General features: G+C 43.6%; 1 long non-coding RNA gene across 1 annotated transcript; it reads left to right on the top strand.

Moving 5' to 3' along the window:
• The first annotated feature begins 1,515 nt into the window (after positions 1-1,515).
• LOC128412007 (uncharacterized) lies at positions 1,516-5,826 on the top strand. The gene is made up of 3 exons (XR_008330010.1): positions 1,516-2,013; positions 2,438-2,484; positions 4,555-5,826. It is a non-coding gene; the product is annotated as an uncharacterized LOC128412007 (long non-coding RNA).
• Positions 5,827-6,194: the final 368 nt, after the last annotated feature.

A 6,194-nucleotide genomic window follows, 5' to 3' on the forward strand; every position in this document is an offset into this window, starting at 1 on the left:
AATCCTACTTAAGAGACATGAGAAGGAGGCAATGCCAATAAGGCCCCCTGAATTCCTAGGGGTTGCTAATCGTGTATTTTTCTGCCTGGAGATGGGTGGGAGGGACCAACTGGCAATAGCAATAGTTTTGGCATGGAGTGAAAAATCAATAATTGAGATTAAAAAAAAAGTTTTGGCTGAGCACTGCTAAGTTCTGATTGACAGGAAATGTCACCAGGAGCCCTTCTGTGAGTTCAAATGGAAAGAGACTGAATTGGGGTGGGGCAGGACAGGTTTGGCTTCAAGGTTGTTCTGATTTGTGGGGGCAACTTTCAGGAGTTGCTTGTAATTCCAGCTGGTAGGGCAGTGCCATGGCTCCCCTGGAGGGCAAACCTCCGCTGGGTTTAGGGAAGCATTTTATGCTGCTTTACGTGCTTTGCATTCTGTACCTGGAATAGTTAACAGTTCATGTAAATGTCATAATATTTGCTATGGTTAACATGTTTAGTATAAGAAAACCCAGAGGGCCAGAACCCTTTTTGTTTTGCTTTGACGTAATTTAGCAGGATCTTCTTTGGATATATTTTTCATGCGTGACCTGCTGTATGTCGTCTTCCTGGAATTGGCAATACAGATGTACTGGGCCTTCCACACAGTGCCTGATGTTTTATTGTTATTGCATTTCATAAAAATTGTCAATAAAAAAGAAGGAAAGAACTTTTTAAAAGGAAATTACATTCATGAAGCAATTTGGGTGGGAGAAATAAATACACTGATATTTTGTTTAATTGTGGCCATAAAAACGTGTTTCTGGTGTGTTGCTATAAATCTGAAAATAAATTAAGTGATATTCCCTCCCCCCCCAGTTGTTGGGGGGAAAATAAGGGGATTTTCCAAGGTGTGAAAAAACCCTGTGTGTGTGTGTGTGTGTGTGTGTGTGTGTGTGTGTGTGTTGGGAGGGGGGGATTTACTTTTTTTCTGTTTGGGATAATGATAATAATTTATGCTCCAATACTCATATGCTAGAGATTGTGTGCACATTATATCTTTAAAGCACAATATTTCCCTCAAAGAGTTCTGGGCACGGTAGTTGGTTAAGGTTTCTGGGAATCATTGACACTCGGTGAGCGGAGGGGTGAACTGCAGTGCCCAGAATTCCTTGAGGGAAATAATGTGTTCTGAAGGTGCTTTCAGGGTACAGTCTTATGCAAGCAGAGTCTTTCCACACCATCTCATGTATGATGTCTATGCCAAACATTTCCAAATAAAATTTAGAGTTAATGCTGGCATAGGTTTCCTCATCCCCAGCTCCCTAGCACAGCAGCAAAAGTGCCAGGAGCTTGTGGCAGACAGAGAGCTCAGGTGGCAGAGCATGAGACTCTTCACCTCAGGGTGAAATATTCCTGCATTGCAGGGGGTTGGACTAGATGACCCACATGGTCCCCTCCAACTCAACAATTCTATGATTCTATGTATGGTGGTGGGGTGGTGGTGGAAACTGCTCTTTTTGCTGCTGTGAGAAGGGAAACTGGCAACTGGTTCCAGCAAGTGTCTTCCTATAAACACATGATGTGAAAATAGCTTCTCGGCATATTACTGCTTTGTGCAGAACCATTACTGGTTGTGGTAAGTAGTGTTGCTTTCGTTGTATTACAGTATATCAATTCTGTAGCAGGTTTTGCTTGTCGAGTGGGTTAAGACTGAAGATTTGGGGCTGAAGCAACACATTTGATAGAAATGTGGCAAAATGGCAAAGGGAGGGAGCGGTTTTGAAAGGGAACCCAGTGAGAGGAGGTGGTGCTTATAACAATTCTATTCCATTTGCATCCCACCTATTTCTCGTGAGGAGCTCAAGGTGATGTACACAGATCTTCCCCCTCCTCAGTGGGTAGTGACCGGCCCAAGGTCACCAAGTGAGCTTCATAGCTGCTTGGGGATTTGAACCCTGGTCTCTGAGGTCCTAGTCCACTATACCATGCTGGCTTTGTGAGTGCAGAGAAACAGTGTGACAACAGGGGCCCCTTCTGAACAAAGGTGAGACATCTTAGGTGCTAAGCATTTGTACAACTGTACTGCTTAAGTACCCACTTAAGGAGGGGAAGGGAAGGGGGTGTGAAGCTTGCAAGGAGCCACCTCCTAGGCTTGTCCCGGTACCCCACCTTTTCCAGGTGCCAACAGTCTCCCACTGGGAACCAGTTCAACAAAATGTGCACTGGGATATGCAATACTTGGGGAAGCTGAGGCAGGAGAGATTTTTGTGTGGCAAGAGAAGAACTGTGAATTATAATTTTATATTGCTCTGTACATTGAACACTGCTTTTCTTTTATATACTGTAAAAAATAAATACAACATAAAAAACCCAAATAGTGATGCTGACACAAAACCCCACACATACACAATATAAAAGAATATTGTGAAAATAATACTTTATTGCAACCTCTTCCTTTTTGTTCGTAGATTTTCTAGCAAGAAAGCAGCTGGTCTTTGAGGGGGCAAAAGCATTGGTAAGTTTGAACATTCTGGGACAGAATGGCCATTAATTAATTCTGATGTATTTTTAGTTATGTTCCATTAAATATGTACAGTGATGTGTCTCTAGTATTGGTGAGATGGAAAAAGGGGGCATAATTAATAGAGGAAAGAATGCACCCTTATGAATAGTGGCTGTGTTAAGTCATCTTCGATGACATGGAATTTCTAATTTGAGCCCTCAGAGACATATTTTAGACTGACTACCCTCAAGCTTGGGAAGTGAGACTCCCTGACTGGAAAAAAAAACTACAGAGGAGCCTTGTTTAGTGTCTCAGCAGGTAGCCGTACATTAAGTGTAATTCGAAATGACAAGAGAAAACAAAGGCCAGGTTGTGTTATTAGAGGCACACTGCCGCTTCCTGACAGATGTGTGCGGCAAGGGAGAGAAGAGAAGAGAGTCCACGCTTCAGATCCTATCAAGCTTTAAATATTTTTGCTTTAAACATGTCAGCTTACGTTCTCTCGCCTTTTTCAAATGCATGATAATGGTGTAAGCAATCTCCTCTGCAAAGGGGAAGATGCAGCCAATCTCAGCACATAAGAGCAACCCTCTCTAATCCTTTGTGTAGGCTGCATGCATTTCAGCCTTGTCTTTGGGGCTTGTGTAAGGATTTCTCTCCTCCTGCTCCCAGCAGTGAAAAGGTCTGTGTAGTCATTTGAAAGCCACTGCAATAGCACAATACCCGATTACTTAATTTTGAGCAAGGAAGTTTACCGTATTTCAGTATTTTGCATATATGATCTGTGATGAGCACTGACTGTTGACCACCAGGGAGATCTCTTTGGAGCACAATTTTCTCAGTCCTGTAATGATGTTCTGACAGTGAGGTAGTGCTATTGGTAGCTGTGCTGTTGATAGTTTATCAAGTAGATTGCTTTGTGCTGATTGTGTTGGACTCGTCTGGGCTGCTTAGCTCTGCCTCTGTGACTATAAGCAGAGTAAGCTGGGGGTGGGGTGGGGACTGGATCCAGCCTCTCCCAAACCCCACGGTCCATTTAACACAATTTCCTTGCAACACTTGGTGTGGTTTCAAAATTCATGGGGCAAAGACACAGAGCTTTGCAGATACAACCAGTCAGCTGTTCAGCAGTGTCTGAAAATACTGCTTCCTTTGCCTCTGCTACTATTGTCCCAAGTTCAGATATACCCCTCACATTTCCCTTTTAGTGCAAGTCTGTGCCAAATTGCTACACACTCTCTATCTAGGCTTTTGAGGTAGTCAGGGACTCACCTGGCTGAGAGGAGAGGGGGAAAGGTGCCTTTGGGAAGGATCAGCTGCCTGTGGGAGAAGTTCCTCACACAGCCAATCTTCCAAAATGCAACTGTCTCTAAAAGAGGCTACTTTCCCTGGCTGCACATGCCTGATCCCAGGACGGAACAGGCACACACAGCCAGTCTGAGCCCTTTGCAAGACACCCAAATTTCAGAAGTTGAAGGGACTGCTTAAAATTGACAAGCTGGAATGTGTGCAGAGGAGGGTGAGCAAGATAATCAAGAAAACAAGCCTTATGAGGTTGATGGAACTGGGTAAGTTTAGCCTGGATAAGAGGAGGCTGAGAGGAAATATGATAGCCATCTTCAAATATCTCAAGGGCTGTCACATGGAAGAGGGAACAAGCTTGTTTTCTCCCGCTCCAGAGGGTAGGGCCTGAATCAATGGCTTCAATTTACAAGAAAGGAGATTCTGACTAAACATCAGGAATAACTTTTTGCCAGTAAGAGCTGTTTGACCGTGGAACAGACTCCCACGAGACGTGGTGGACTCTCCTTCCTTGGAAGTTTCTAAGCAGAGGTTAGATGGTCATCTGTCATGGATGATTTAGTGGAGATTCCTGCATTGTAGAGGGTTGGATTAGATGACCCTTGGGGATCCCTTAATTCTGTGATTTTGTGAAAGAGGAATGCTGGGAGAGAGAATGGAAACTTGGCAGGCCAAAATTGGTTTATGGGCTGGAGGTTTGCCACCCCTGATCTGCAGATAGCCCTGGCATCCAAGCGATGCTCTTTGACACACAAATGAAAGGCTTATTTCTTTCCCTAGGTTTCTCCATGCATTGCTTCCCCGTTTACCTTCAAAGATGGGACTACACTTGAGGGTTGACGTACTCTACTCGAATTCCCTCCCCCCCAGCAAACCGGTGCCATTTTTCTAGAAAAAGAGGTGCCGGAACTCACCATGAACACCACCCTCGTTCTCTTAGAATGGCAATGGCCCCCACCTGAGAGGTTCCTGTGAATTCCCTCTGGAAAAACCCTTGGGTATTATTACACTATTATTATGCAAGGTGGTGTAAGCCACAGCACAGCTCCCTGCAATATGGGTATAATATGGATTTGTGACAAATCATTTGTCTGCAATAGCATTAAAAAAAAAAAAAACTTTACAAGCTCAGGAAAAATAGTAAGCCATGTTTGAGTATGAAGTAAGACCCAAGTTAAAAAGATTGTGAACTCCAATTTTTTTCTTGCAGTCTTTTGTTTTTGAGTTGATAAAGCACTCTCCAATCAGAGCTAGACTAAAATCTTGGATAACTGAATTGTTTTCTATTGGATGGCAATCACTTCTCCAGCAGGAATGATAGAGAGAAAGGCTTAAAAATAAAGCAAAAAGTTATTTCTACATACAATGGGTGTTTTCCTCTAGACTTCTTTTTGTCCATTTGGCTATATAGGCTATTCTTCAATGTCAATCATTGTTCAGACTTCTTTCATTGACTTAATACTGAGGCAGGAACAGGCTAATTTCTCACATAGAAAGAAAGAAAGAAAGAAAGAAAGAAAGAAAGAAAGAAAGAAAGAAAATACAGCCTGTATATTTTGCCTTGTTTCTCAGGTTCTAGAAGGGCAAAGGATCAGGTTGCTGTTTATTTTCAAAGCCGGGAATCCAGGGAATATGGTTGGGGTGGGAAGCAAATGCCACCTTAACCCCCATGACCAGGTTGCTGTCTATTCAGGGCACCTCCATCAGCAACTGTGATTTTGTGTCAGGAGCAGAAAATGCATTTTCACAGCTTCCCTGCCTCAAGTACTACTTATTATGCTTTGTCACATGCACTATTAAAAGCATGTATTTGTAGTAGCCTTAGTGCACATCTCAGCAGGAAAAAATACAATATAACATATTGTTTTGTGGACAAGCATCACACCTTATGGTACAATAGTATATATTGTGGACTGTGCTATTGGTTCCTTAAAATTTATGTTCCTGCTACACAAAAGATTGGGAATACCGTATTGAGAAATGTTTGCATATGGACAACATGTTAAACTTGATTTGGTGTGGCATGAATGCACTGCAGCAAGACTTAGTCTTGCACACTCTCCCCCTCCTTCCGCTCGGCTGTGAGGAGGAGTCTGGATCCACTTTTGGATCACCAAGGCTTGTTGTGTTGTCTGTAGTAACAAACTGTAAAGGTAAAGGGACCCCTGACCGTTAGGTCCAGTCGCGGACAACTCTGGGGTTGCGGCGCTCATTTCGCTTTATTGGCCGAGGGAGCTGGTGTACAGCTCATGTGGCCAGCATGACTAAGCCACTTCTGGCGAACCAGAGCAGTGCACAGAAATGCCGTTTTGCCTTCCTGCCGGAGTGGTACCTATTTATCTGCTTGCACTTCGTGCTTTCGAATGCTAGGTGGGCAGGAGCAGGGATGGAGCAACAGGAGCTCACCCCGTCACGGGGAT

The sequence above is a fragment of the Podarcis raffonei genome, chromosome 4 (genome assembly GCF_027172205.1).
Source record: "Podarcis raffonei isolate rPodRaf1 chromosome 4, rPodRaf1.pri, whole genome shotgun sequence".
In the NCBI taxonomy this organism is placed as follows: domain Eukaryota; kingdom Metazoa; phylum Chordata; class Lepidosauria; order Squamata; family Lacertidae; genus Podarcis; species Podarcis raffonei.